Source organism: Pinus tabuliformis, chromosome Q (assembly GCF_031772625.1).
Source record: "Pinus tabuliformis cultivar Carrire ecotype Pingquan chromosome Q, CPIR1, whole genome shotgun sequence".
Lineage (NCBI taxonomy): Eukaryota > Viridiplantae > Streptophyta > Pinopsida > Pinales > Pinaceae > Pinus > Pinus tabuliformis.
Window position 1 is genome coordinate 1297811607 of NC_142296.1, and position 14536 is coordinate 1297826142.

The 14536-nt window shown below is 37.9% G+C and overlaps 2 pseudogenes; both read left to right on the top strand.

Moving 5' to 3' along the window:
* The first annotated feature begins 249 nt into the window (after positions 1-249).
* LOC149224570 (ribosomal RNA small subunit methyltransferase pseudogene) lies at positions 250-1038 on the top strand (annotated as a pseudogene).
* A 4524-nt stretch (positions 1039-5562) lies between these two features.
* On the top strand, positions 5563-6711 carry LOC149224571 (ribosomal RNA small subunit methyltransferase pseudogene; annotated as a pseudogene).
* The last annotated feature ends 7825 nt before the right edge of the window (positions 6712-14536 follow it).

Sequence of the window (14536 nt, forward strand, 5' to 3'; positions counted from 1 at the left end):
TTCCATTCATGCAAGGGGTAAAGGACAAGCAATTTTTAATGGTCAGTATAAGCGCTCATAAATTGATGGCCAAGATCAAATTGTGCAACTTGTTGCCCATCCAAAGTTTAAAAAATGGAAGGGATACACAATTAGTTGTTTCTTCAAAACCATCTTTGGGTAAATTGCACACCCCCCTGCATGAAAACCACTTACCAACAACGCCCCCTTCACATTCCACTTCCGAGTTTCAACAAAACCATTGTACAAATGTTAACAAAATTTTTAAGAGTAACTATAGCGGGTGGGAAGGCGTGAAAAACTAGGCCCTCAGTAGTGCAACACCATCAGGGAGGAATTCAGTTTCAAAAATCTAAAGGGAAACATATCCTGAAGAATTCAATGCTAGTTCAAACCATTGTGAAAAAATCAGGAATTAAGAGTACCAGTATTGTGCTGGAGATAGGTCCTGGGACAGGGAACTTGACAATGAAATTGTTGGAGGTATCCAAGAAGGTAATAACATTCGAATTAGATACTCACATGGTGTTGGAATTGTAGCGTAGGGTACAAGGTACTAGTAGTGCCATTCGACTGCAGGTCATTCAAGAAGATATTCTCAAATGTGAACTGACTTATTTTGATGTGTGTGTAGCAAATATTCTTTATCATATATCTTCTTCGCTTACATTTAAATTGTTATCACACAGGTTGATTTTCAGATGTGCCATTATCATGTTCCAAAGAGAGTTTGTCATGAGACTTGTTGCAAATCCAAGAGATAATTTGTATTGCCAACTTTAAGTGAATACTCAATTTCTAGCTTGTGTTTCACATCTCTTGAAAGTTGGAAAGAACAATTTCAGGCCTCCTCCAAAAGTTGACTCCTTGGTTGTTCATATTGAACCCTGTAATCCTCTTCCTCCAATTAGTTTCAAGGAATGGAATGACATTGTTCGTCTTTGTTTTAATCGTAGCAATAAGACTTCAGGGGCGGTCTTTAGGCAAAAGGATATCTTATTACTGTTGGAAAAGAATTACAAGACATTTCAAGCATGACCAGAAGCATGTGACAATTCAAATGAGTCTAGTTTTCGTGGTGTGTCTATTTTGGGTGACACTAGCAAGGATGTTAGTATGGACATTGATGCTATGATTGATCTTTTGAGCACCTCTAGTCAAAATGTTGCTTCACTTCTTCGCCTACTTCAGAGATGGTTTAAACTCCTACGCTAACACAAAGAATTATTTAAAGTTTTAATTTGGGAACAACTTTATATGCCGTCCTTCAAACAATATAAACTATGCACGTAGGTTTGAAATTGAAAATAATTTTATTATTTTGGCAATTAAAACCTTTGGAAAAAAACCTTTTACAAGGATTTGGAGAAAATATTTATGGGTTTTATATTTATATGCAATTTCAAAATATATAAAACTATGTGAGAAAGAAGATATGGGTTTCAAAACCATGGATGGTTTTACAAAGTAAAAATTATTTAAGGAAATATTTTGGGATTTCATTTATGAAATTCATGAAGAAAAGAACAATTTTACATGGCAAAACAAGACATGGTTTTCTATGGGAGACATGCTTTTTCAAACCAACATAAAATATTTTCTGGAAATATAGAAATATGATTTTTTAGATTTTTGGGAAATATTTTTATATTCACAAAAATGTAAAATTGATATTTTTGAAAATTAAAGAGTGGCATAAAATAAATCACTTTTAAATTTTAAGGCAATGATTAAGCACCTCAAGGATAATCAAGTCAAATTGAATTCTTAAAGGATTTTATCAAAGGACAAATGATTAATCAATTCTATAAAAAAGATCAGTCAACCAGATTTATGGGAAGATTAATGGAGTTGTAGGGAGCAACTTAAACAACCTCCAAATTGTAAGGAAAAAGATAAACAGGCAGGAGATTAAAGCAAATTTGTGACAAAAAGTAAGCAACCAGTTCCAGGAATAAAGACAATCAATCAACATCAATGAACCAATTTCCAAAATTGAAGGCAAAGAATTTTCCAGCAGTTCCAAGTTTCCTGCAACAAATTGGCGATATTATTTTATTTTTAGTTTCTTGCTTAAGATTTTATTTGAGGAAAATGGTAACGTGTTGTAATAGTCTATATATTATTTCATTTTCATTGTAAGAGGGTTGGCTTTTGAGCCTAGAGAGACTACATTTTTTGTAAATCTTGATATTATAATTTTAATTCAAGGGTTTCCGGCTTTAGTTTGTTGACAAACTTGTGTAAATGTGAGTGCTACCTGTGATTGGATAATCTTTTCTGCATATTTTGGAGGTAGTTTAGGACAGTGCGAAGGGTGGGCCGAGTATCAACCTCCCCGACATCCCTAGCAAAGTTATTTTCTATACTAAGTAAAATATTAAACTATTTGTTTAATTGATCACCCATAAATCATTAGATTGTTGCTTCTATGCTATACTTGAATGTATTTGTGTTCACTATAGAGGTTCTTCTATACGTTTATGCTCTTGTTAGGTAATCAGGTATTCAGGGAGGATGCTTGATTATCTAATTTCTCTATCAAAATATTTCAAGCTATGTTATTTTGTCATAGTTGAACGCTAACACTTTGATAAGGCATTTGCAAGAGAAGGCGTTATTTGTTAAGTAGGGATTTATGACTCATCAAAAAACCACCTATACAACAAACCCTCGATCAAGCCATTATGCTTCATAGGTTGTTCATTGAAAGCGAATAACATTAAATCCTCGTAACACTTGAGGGAGCCCCCTCTTGTTTGGGGGCTAGATTGAACCTAAAGTTGGTTGAGTTGGTTTCACGATGTAGTTTTGCAGCCAAAATCTACCTTCGAGAAACAAATACAACAGTTGGCGCCATTACTAGGGAACCGAGTAATGACGATATTTTTCCCCGGGAGAACGATGATTGATTAGATATATTCTTTGTTGGTGAACAAGGATTAGACAATTGATATTGGTTGCATTTCTTTCACTTGGCAAATCCACTTTGTTTATTTGACGATTCCATGGGTTCTAGATTCCACGAGTTCAAAATGACAAGTACATCTCTTGCTATGATAATGACATGCAATTGTGTGTTTTTATTCTTCTCGTCAATAAGCAAAAAACTCAGATGTATAAAGAGGATGCACTCTTCAAAGTTCACTTGTAAGTATTAGCTATGGAGTTTGTGTTGCATATTGTAAATATTTTCAAGTTTTCAGCTGCATGCAATGTGGTCTGTTAGATAATCCACCGATCACTTGGTTAAACTGGAAGTCAAACTATAGTTAACAAGATAAATTTTCATATCAAGTAGGGGTGTGGAATTAGATAATTTGGTTTTAAATAGATCAATTGGTTTTGGTGTGTAGTTATGGATTGTTTTAGTTTCAGCAGAGCATATTGTAGATGGGATTGGTATGATTACAATTTTCTTTCCAGAATAAATGAAACCTAAAAGAAGGATAAAAACAATAAGAAAAGTCAATATACAATGTTGTTTGGAACAACATTCTTAAAGAATATTGACCAATGGTCTCCAAATCATGAAGGAAATATCTTCAAATTTTAGTGATATCTCTACGTGATGATGTTGCCAAGATGAAGAAAAAACTTTTATGATTTCAAATTTGTATGGTACATTATTTGAATTGATATCATATTGAACAAAGAAAGTGCACTTTCAACATTGTTTCTGAGACAAGATATTATGCTACTGGCTGATGAGCAAGATTATAGCATACTCGAACACAAAGTGTTTTCTCAGTTATCGAAAATATGATAGAGGTGAAGGTTTCTTTCTCCTCCTAGGATATCTTCTTTGAAAGAATTTTACACAACATTTGATGATCATTCTAAGAGATATTTTCCAGTTAATTTTATTTTTGAAGAATGTTGTGAAGAATTAGAATTATGTATTCTGATAAGGATGAAGAAGATTTAGTTGGTAAAGAAATCAAGTAAAGTTTAAACTCTTTCATCCAAAGGAAGTTTTAAAGTTCAACAAGAATATTTTCATGGTGCTTTGATTACCATCTAGTGAAGTTTTTTTTTTGTAAGTCTACCATGAACAAGATCATTTGATGGTCTTACAGATCACCCTATTTATGATTAAGATATGTTAACTATCATTATCTATCTTGAGGATCAACTATATTTCCAATAGGATTTTGTTACAAAATCATAATCGAAATCCATCATCCATCAATATTATGAGCAAAATTTTCATGTCAGATGTTACAATGGACAATGAGATTTCAGTTTGACATATAGTTTGGTGATGAGCGGGTATCATCAAAGAAGGGATATTGTAACACTTTGCAATAGTTAGTTTCAGTTTGAACAATTTTCAGTTTCCAAATTTTAGTGTGGTTCCAGTTCACATCTCCAAGATATTGAAATGACAAAATTCATTCAGGGGAATTGGTATGACTCCACGATCCAATGACTTATACACAACTGCAAATTTCTTTTCAATTTGAAGTGTGTGTATGCATTTTTTCAGTTTGACCAGAGTAGGTCACAAGTTGCAATATGGTGTCAGGTTACAATTTACAAGTTCCAGGGATGTAGTATATGGTTTTAGTTTGCATATTGCAGCTTCAGATTATAGGTTTTTATGGCATGACTCCATTAACCCGACAAAAAAGCATAGGTCTACAGTTATCCGCATCCCACAGGGGGAAGCGGTCCTAATTGGAGCCTATGTTGTAACATTTTCTTGCCGAAGAAATGCTACATTTGTTTTTTGAAATTGCCAGCTTTTTTTACCTCGGCTAAACTCTTGGGCATATGCAAATTGAAATGAGAAAATGGTTCATATACATCCTTTTGAGCCATATTTAATAAAATTTTTGATATTATATATGTATATATATATATATATATATATATATATATATATATATATATATATATATATATATATATATATATATATATATATATATACTTTTTATTAAAAAATATTGGGTTTGGGAGCTCAATCTCCAATCTTATTTTCGTGCTACAATTCACCAAGGGTTGAAGTCCACTAAGCAACCAATTTACAACCCAAGTCAAAGCTCAACAACCGATAAGAAATTCACCAAGAGCTGAAGTCCACTAAGCGACCAATTTATAGCCCAAGTCAAAGCTCAACAAGCGATAAGCAAAAGAAGTAGCACATGAGGGGCATTATGTGCAATACACATAGATTTATACTTAAAGTGTTGGCACATATAACTTGAATCATGTGGGATATATGCCATATTTGTCAAAGCAAAAGGAGCGCAGAAATAATTGCCAATTGTCATTCATTTAAGGGGTAAAGCACAAGCAATTTTAATGGTCAATATAAGTGCTCATAAATTGATGGTCAAGATCAAATTGCGCGACGCCTTGCCTATACGAAGTTTAACAAAGGGAGGGGATCCACAATTAGTTGTTTCTTCGAAACCATTTCAGTTGATGTGGCATATCCCAGTAAATTGCACACCCCTTGCACCAAAACCACTTACCAGTAGTCCCCCCAGCATTACACTTCCAAGTTTCAACAAAACTGCTTTACAAATGTTAACACATATTTTAAGAGTAACTATGGTAGGTGGGAAGGAGCGAAAAACTAGGCCCTCAACAACGCAATGCCATCTAGGAGGAATTCGGTTTCAAAAATCCAAAGGGCCACGTATCCTGAAGAATCCAATGCTAGTTCAAACCATTGTGAAAAAGGAAGGAATTAAGAGTACCTATATTTTGCTGGAGATAAGGCTTGGGACATGGAACTTGACAATGAAATTGCTAGAGGTATCTAAGAAGGTAATAAGAGATAGGGTCTGGGACATGGAACTTGACAATGAAATTGTTGGAGGTATCGAAGAAGGTAATAACAATCGAGTTGGATACTCGATGGTGTTGGAATTGCAGCACAGGGTACAAGGTACTAGTAGTTCCATTCGACTGCAGGTCATTCAAGAAGATATTCTCAAATGTGAACTACCTTATTTCGATGCGTGTGTAGCAAATACTCCTTATCATATATCTTCTCCTCTTCGATTTAAATTGTTATCACATAGGACAATTTTTAGATGCACCATTATCATGTTCCAAAGAGAGTTTTCCATGATACTTATTGCAAATCCAGGAGATAATTTGTATTGCCGACTTTCAGTGAATACTCAATTTCTAGCTCGTGTTTCGCATCTCTTGAAAGTTGGAAAGAACAATTTCAGGCCAACTCCAAAATTCTAGCTCGTGTTTCCCATCTCTTGAAAGTTAGAAAGAACAATTTTAGGCCACCTCCAAAAGTTGACTCTCAGTGGTTTGTATTGAACCCCATAAGTCTCTTCCTCAAATTAGTTTCAAGGAATGGGATGACATGGTCGTCTTTGTTTTAATAGTAAAAATAAGACTTTAGGGGTGATCTTTAGGCAAAAGACTATCTTATCACTACTGGAAAAGAATTACAAGACATTTCAATCATTGCAAGAAGCATGTCATAAGTCAAATGAGTGTAGTTTCGGTGATGTGTCCATTTTGGGTGACACTAGCAATGATTTTAGTATGGACATTGATGCTATGATTGATCTTTGGAGCTCCTCTAGTCCAAATGTTGCTTCACTTCTTTTCCTACTTAACAGATGGTTTAAACTCATTCCTACCCAAGCCAAAGAATTATTTAAAGTTTTAATTTGGGAACAACTTTATAATCCGACCTTTAAACATTATAAACTCTGCACGAAGGTTTGAAATTGAAAATGATTTTAATTATTTTCATGGGGGGAAAACCAATGACAGTTTTACAAGGATTTGAGGAAAATATTTATGAGTTATATATTTATATGCAGTTTCAAAATATATAAAACCATGTGAGAAACAAGACATCGATTTCAAAACCATGGATGATTTTATAAAGTAAATATTATTTAAGGAAATATTTTGGGATTTCATTTATGAAATTCAAGAAGAAAATAACAGGGCAAAACGAGACATGGTTTTCTATAGGAGATATGGATTTTCAAAACCAAAGGCAAAAAAAATATTTTCCATGGAAATATAGAAATATGATTTTTTAGATTTTTAAGAAATATATATATATATATATATATTTCAAAATATCTTATTCTCAAAAATTAAAAATTGATATTTTAGAAAATTAAAGAGTGGAAAAAAATCAATCATTTTCAAATTTTAAGGCAATGATTAAGCACAAGAAGGATAATTAAGGCAAATTGAATTATCCAAGGATTTTATCAAAGGACACATGATTAATCAATCAACCAAATTTATGGGCATAATAATAGAGTTTTTCGGAGGAGCTTCAACAACCTCCAGATTTTAAGGCAAAGGATCAACAAGAAAAAGATTAAGGTAGATTTGTGGCAAAAATAGATCAACAACCAATCAACATCAATGAACCAATTTCCAGAATTTAAGGTAGAGGATTTTCTAGTAGTTCCAAGTTTCCTGCAACAAATTAGGGATATTATTTTATTTTTAGTTTCTTGTTTAAGATTTTATTCTAGAAAAATTGTAACAACTTCAGTGTTGTAATACTCTATATATTCTTTCATTTTCATTGTAAAATGGTCGGATTTTGAGCCTAGAGAGATTGCATTTTTTCTAAAGCATGATATTATAGAGTTTTAATTCAAGGGTCTGGCTTAAGTTTGTTGACAAAACTTGTGTACATATGAGTGCTACCTATGGTTACATAATATTTGTAGCATATTTTTTGTGGTATTGTAGGACATTGGGAAGGTCTGGGATGAGTATCAACCCCCTCAACATCCCTAACAAAGTTATTTTCTATACTGAGTAAAAGATTGAACAATTTGTGTAATCGATCACCAAAAAATCATTAGATTGTTGCTTCTATGCTATACTTGAATGCATTTGTGTTTAATGTAGGGGTTCTTCTATAAGTTTATGCTCTTGTTAGATTATTAGGTATCTAGGGAGGATGCTTGATTATCTAATTTCTCTTCTATTCCTATATCAACATCTTTCAAGCTATGTTATTTTGTCATAGCTGAACACTGGCACTTTGATAATGCCTCTGCAAGAGAAGGCCTTATTTGTTAAGCAGGGATCTATGACTCATTAGCAACCACCTATACAATAAACCCTAGATCTGGCCATTGTGCTTCATAGGCTTTTGTTCAGTGACAGTGAACAAAATTAAAACCTCGTAACACTTGAGGGAGCCCCCTCTAGTATGAGGGCCATATTGAACCTAAAGTTGGTTGAGTTGGTTTATCGTCACAATTTTGCAGCCAAAACCTACATTCGAGAAACTTGTACAACAAATGGAATTCCTACTAATTTCATCCACCCTTTGAGGAGACTCCATAAGGAGTTCTCATTCTTGCCTTTGATATATATATATATATATATATATATTTTAATTTTATTTTATTTTTACATAATCGGTTGCTATTTATATTCCAAAAAAGGAAAAAATTGAGGAGGCTAAGCTCCTGAATTACAAGGCATTATGCCCGGGAAGCAAAGCAGGGAAATACTACAAGGAAGACAAAATTCCTCTTTGCTCCTGTCATTTCTGACTTTTGGAAAACCTGAACAAGTATAGATTCTAATGAACTGGAATAATAAGAAGCAGAATTTACATTGCATGCTTAATCTATGTTTATATGGTTGATCTGGTGAGCTGTAGACTCATCGGGCTTGCTGTCGACTTCAGCGTTCCTTAGGCTTGAAGAGCTAGTGTTGGGAGCATTTCTTTTTTCCATCATGAACTTCAGAATGTCAATGGACTCCTGGGCATGGCTGCATCTGTTGGAGAGATCATTAAACTGTTCCTGAAGTGAAGAAACTCGATGGAGAAAAAGATTGAGGTCGGCCTCATGCTTCTCGCTAGTGATCCGGGCATTAGTGTCGATTTTAGCATCCAAAATCTTCTGATGAGCACGGATTTGTTCCAGCTCTGCTTGCAGATCGGTGCAATGGAGACAGTCTTCGCTTCTTGCCATTGAGGGAGCCCGAACTATGTTTTCAGTGCTCTGAGGGAGGAGAGCTCTGCGAAATTGCAGATCCAACGAGTCTGGGTAAAGGGAGCTTGGAGGAGGAAAGAAAGTGTGAAGAGAAGGGGATCGAAGGCTCAGCGCAGAGGAACTGCTGGAAGTTAATGACAGGAGGAGCGAATGCTGCCAGGGAAAAGAGGAGATGCGGAAATGAGGGAGGGAGAGAGCGATTAAGAAGGTGGGATCTGACAAGAGGTCTGATGAGGGGCTAAGGGAGAGGGGGATAGTGATCACGAGAAAATCACGGGGAAGATCACGAGGGAGGAAAGGACGGGCCAGAACAACATGGGTGATGGGACAAAATTGAGAAGAGCGGATCGATTCCAGAGATTCTGCTGAGAGGTCATGATGTTGTTGACTGTCAAGGTGGATTTTAGCAGTGGTCTGGTCCTGACTCTTCTTGAAGACGCTGCGGGAGTCAGTGTCAATTGATTTGCTGCAGTTCATTCTGAGCATTGAAATGTTTCTGATCAAGGAAGATATTGTTGGGATTCAACTGAGTTGCATAGAAGATTGCCTATGGGTCTGCTACAAGCTCTATTGGCACAAGTGTCAGCTTCCTTGTTGAAGGTTCGAAGAACATGGAAGAAGCGGAGGTCAGTCATTTGTTGAGCGAGAGCTTGACACCGGTTGATAGTTTGTTGTAGAAGCACATTGGAGGCATTTCGGTTGTGGACCATTAGACTGATGATGGCAGCTGAGTCACCAAAGATCATTGCTATGTTAATTCCAAGTTTTTGAAGTTGGACAAGCCCTTGGTAAAGAGCTAGAGCTTCAACCCTATTGTTGGAGAGGGGACCTAACCCCCATTCATAAGTGGCTTTGATATCTCCATTGGAATTGTAGATGACTCCACCTTCCCCTGTTGTTCTAGGGTTAGATTTGGAGGCACCATCGAAGAAGAGATAGTAGGAGTTATTGTTTCTGAGCCAGGTTGAGAACTCCTCTTCTTTCAATCTTACTTTCCAACTATGATTAGAGTTGTTGAGCTGGCTGCTGATGTTACTCCCACTCTGATTACTGTTGCTTTTATCCAACAAATAGCCTATGAAGTTCCTTTCTTCAACACAGAGGCCAGCGATATCAATTTTCTTCTGATTTTTAGCTGAGATGGTTTCTAAAGTAAGACTCCTTGCCTTGTTACAAAGTTTCCTTGTTATGGTTTCTTTATCTTTGAAGACCATGCGGTTTCTTGCCAACCAAATGTTCCACAGAAGAGAATAGGGAAGAGTATCCCAAACCCTTTTGGCTATGTTGTTCTTCTTTTGTTGCCATGGATAACTCTTCTTCCAAAGGTGCAGAACTTCTCCAATAGAGTTATGGGGGCTCCAGGGGAGATGGGCGTTGAAGGATATTTCTCTCCAACAGGAAGTGGCAAAGGGGCAGGCGATAAAGAGATGCTGGATGGTTTCTTCAGCAGCTTGGCAGTTTGGGCAGCGGGAAGGTCCAATTATGCCTCGCTTTTGTAAGTTGTCAGAAGTGAGGATCTTCCCTTTTAGGAGAGCCCAAATGAAGAATTTAATTTTTGGGATGGCCTCAGACTTCCAGACAGTTTTCCAATGCATCCAAATGGGCGTGGGGTGTTCGCTGCTACAAATATACTGATGGGCAGCTTGAATTGTGTAATTGGAGCCTGAAGGATCCCAACGGAAGCTGTCGATACCATTTTTTTTAATAGGAGCAATACTATGAAGGTGAGCTTGGAGAATAACAAAACTCACCTTGAGGTCTATGGGTATGGCTGGAAAGGTCCATCCCATCCAAATCTGAGATTGGTTATCCCATTGAGAAATTTGATCCAAATAATGAAGCCCTGTGTTGTCAAAGAAGGAGAGAATTTGATCAGTTCCAGGTTGGCTGTTGACAGGTTTCTGTCCCATAATTTTATCTGCTCCGATTTTGATATTGGTGCCACCCTTGGGAACTTTAGAGATGTTTTGGGCTAGAAAATGGATTGCTTTCTTGCACAATCTCCAGATTTTGGAGCAAGCTCTGTTGGGGACATCGTAATCCAAGAGGTGCTGTCTTGGATAGTTTAGATATTTGGCCTCCAACACTCTTTTCCACCAGGCGGAATGGCCGCTAATGAATCTCCAAACAATCTTGCCACCAAAAGCCAGATTTAGGAACTTGGGAGATCTAATTCCTAGGCCTCCACAATCATGGGTTTGAATGACCTGCTTCCAACTAACAAGATTGAAATTCTTTTTTTCATTTCCCCCCCTTGCCAAAGGAAGTGGTGGAGAATGGTTTCCATTTTATGATGGAAAATGGCAGGACCTTGCAGAAGGGTGATTTGGTATAAGGGTAAAGAAGAAAGACCTATTTTCAAGAGAACAAGACGGCCTGCTGGATTGAGCCACATGGAACCCCATTGCTGCACTTTCCTTTTCATTTTATCTATGATGGTATCCAAAACTTCAACTTTCAGAGGACCAACACTCACTGGCATGCCCAAATAAGTGAAGTGCTCCCAGTCTAATTTGCAAGGGACCCCAAAGGTGCTGGCGATGTTATGGAGGACTTGCGCTGTAGTGTTCCAACCATAGATGCAGCTTTTGATTTGATTGACCATACCTCCCGAGTAGCTCATGTATTTGTCCAAAAGGGCTTTGAAATGACGGGCTATTATATTGGAGGCTCCTCCTATTAATAGAGTATCATCAACAAATTGAGAGTGATTTATGTTTTTGACCCCATTCCCGAATTTAATGCCTGTGATGAGTCCGACCCGCCGATTGTAGTCCAAAGCTTTACTAAAGGATTCAGCCATCAAGATGAACAGATAAGGGGAAAGGGGGCAGCCTTGTCTTAGCCCTCAAGAGTATTGGAAAGAAGGTCTAGTTCTGCCATTAACAAGATGAGAGATCTAAGGACCTGAAATGCAAGCTTTGATGAGATCAAGGAAGGGTGCAACAAACCCCATTTTCTTTAGAACATTAATGAGGAAAGAATGCTTGACTCTGTCGAAGGCATTGGCCAGGTCCAATTTCAGAATAAAACCTTTTTCCTTTCTAGAATGGCTGGAATGAATAGCTTCTTGGACAAGGAGCATTGAGTCGAAAATTTCCCTATTGGCCAGGAATCCTCGGTTTTCAGAGACGAGAGAGGGGAGGAGAGGTTTGAGGCGAGAAGCAAGGATTTTGTAAGATGAATTGCAAAGAGAAATGGGTCAAAATCGGGAAAAAGATGAAGGCCAGTTCTCTTTGGGAAGAAGGGTGAGATGGGTGGCATTGGTGAAACCTCCAATTTTGCCCTTACGTTGAATCCATTTTATCATTTTGACTAGATCTTTTTTTAAGTATTCCCCAATAAGCTCAGTAGAAGCAGATGGGGAAACCATCTGGGCCAGGAGCTTTATCTGGTTGGAGTGTCCAAATAGCTCTTCTTATTTCTTCTTCTTCGATCTCCATGATCAAGCTATCATTTATTTCCTTGCTGATCTCAGTGGGAAGATATTGCAGCAAATCTGAGTAATCTTCCTCCTCTTTCATTTCTGTTAGGAGAGTGCTATAATGATATGAAGCTGCCTTTCTAATAGCACCTTGATTGGTTTGTAGATTGCCTTCTACATCTATGATAGATGTAACATTGTTCCTAATTTTCTGGACGGTAGCCTGCTTATGAAAGAAAGCAGAGTTTTTATCTCCTCCTTGCAGCCATAGCTGCCTAGATTTTATTCTCCATTTCTGCTCCTCCTCTCTATTGGCGCGATATAGCTGGAAGTAGAGTTCGCTTTCACGGTCTTTGTCTTCCTGTAAGAGTCTGTGTTCCTCTATTATGCTGTGAGTGTTTTCCAATTTGGTTTTTATCTCTTTTTTTTTCTTCTCAGGCTCCGTGTAGTAGTTTTTTGCCCATTCCTTTAAGGCGTATTTGGTCCTTTTTAGTTTGTTTTCCCATATGTATCCCGGTGATCCTTCTATGTGCTGACACCAAGTGCTTTGAACGATCTCTTTGACTGCTGGGATGTTGTTCCACAGAGGGTTGTATTTGAAGGGAATGGGCCCTAAGGGGCAGTGGGCTTCGAGAACAAGAGTTGTGGGGTAATGATCAGAAGCAGAGAAGGGTAGGATGGTGGCATAAGCAGTAGAGAAGGAGGAGAGGAATGTGACATTCACCATAATTCTATCCAGCCTCTCCATGATATTGCCTTTACCCAACCTGCGATTGCTCCAGGTGAACCTTCGATTTTTTGGGACAACATCAATAAGATCATGATCCTGCATGATGGTCTCCAACCGTGTTCTGTAAGGATCAAGAGAAAAGCAGCCTCCTCTTTTCTCATTGGAATGTAGTATGAGATTGAGGTCTCCCCTGAGAATAATACTGCTGCTTTCTTCTTCATCTATATTTTCTTTGAGGGCAACCCAACACTGCTCTTTGTCTCTGTAATGGTTTGGTGCATAAATGTTATAAATGATTATCCTTTGGCTATCTGTAGTGTTCTCTAGAACGGTTTTTATCCAATGCTGGCTGACTGTGTCTGTTATGAGATTCCATATGCTGTGATTCTAGAGGGTTGCGATTCCCCTGGATGCGCCCCTTGACTCACTAATGCTGCCATTATACTGCTTTTGCTGACCAATGATTCCTTTCATTTCTTGCTGTCCTTGTTTTGTTTCTTGTAACAATAGAATTCCAGGTTTCTCGTGTTTTATAAGATCTTTTAAGGCAACTATTTTGGAGGGGTGCCCTAGTCCCCTACTATTCCAGGATAGAACTTTCATCATTGAGTGTGAGGGGTGCGGAGAGTTGCTCGCCCTCCTTGCTCCTTGTGTACTATTTCTTTATCATATTGCCCCAAGATGTATGACTCTATGGGGTTCTGAGTGCCCATGGCAATATCCTTCTAAGCATTTTCATCTCTCTACTGCTTGGCAGACTTCCTTCCTGGCCCATGTTTTTTTTGTGTGTCCATAGTTGCGCCATGCTCTTTCGAAGAACTCCTGGTAAGTCTAGAAGAGGGTGGATCTAGGGAGAGGGAGGAGGAGATAAGCAAAGGGGGGGAGGGATCAATGGCATCAGCTTGGGGCAAGGGAGGGGGATTGTCTTCAGGGGGGGAAAGAACAGAAAAAGGATTGGATGATGAAGGGGGAGGGGGAGGATGGGCTGGAGAGGGAAGGGAGGAGTTAGAGAGGGATGAGGTGGAGGGAATGGAAGGATTATGATTGGGAGGGGCAGCTTCAGGGTATGTCTTGGAGATGGGGGTTGTCTTCTTTTTCTTGACCATTTCCCATTGCTCATCTTGTGAAACATTCTCTACATCAACTAATTTAGAACAGTGATTGGCAAAATGGCCATATTCGTGACATACCTTGCATTTGAATGGGATCTGCTCGTAGTCCAATTGTTGAATGTGAGTCCAGTCGTCCACTTTGAGTTTGATGGCCTCAGGAAGGCCTTTGCCTAGATCAACTTCTACACATATGCGAGCACAGGCTTGCATATTATCTTTCGGCTCACTACGATCAATGAATCTTCCAACAACATTCCCGATAGCTCGAACCGATTCGTCTCCCCAACAGTGGAGG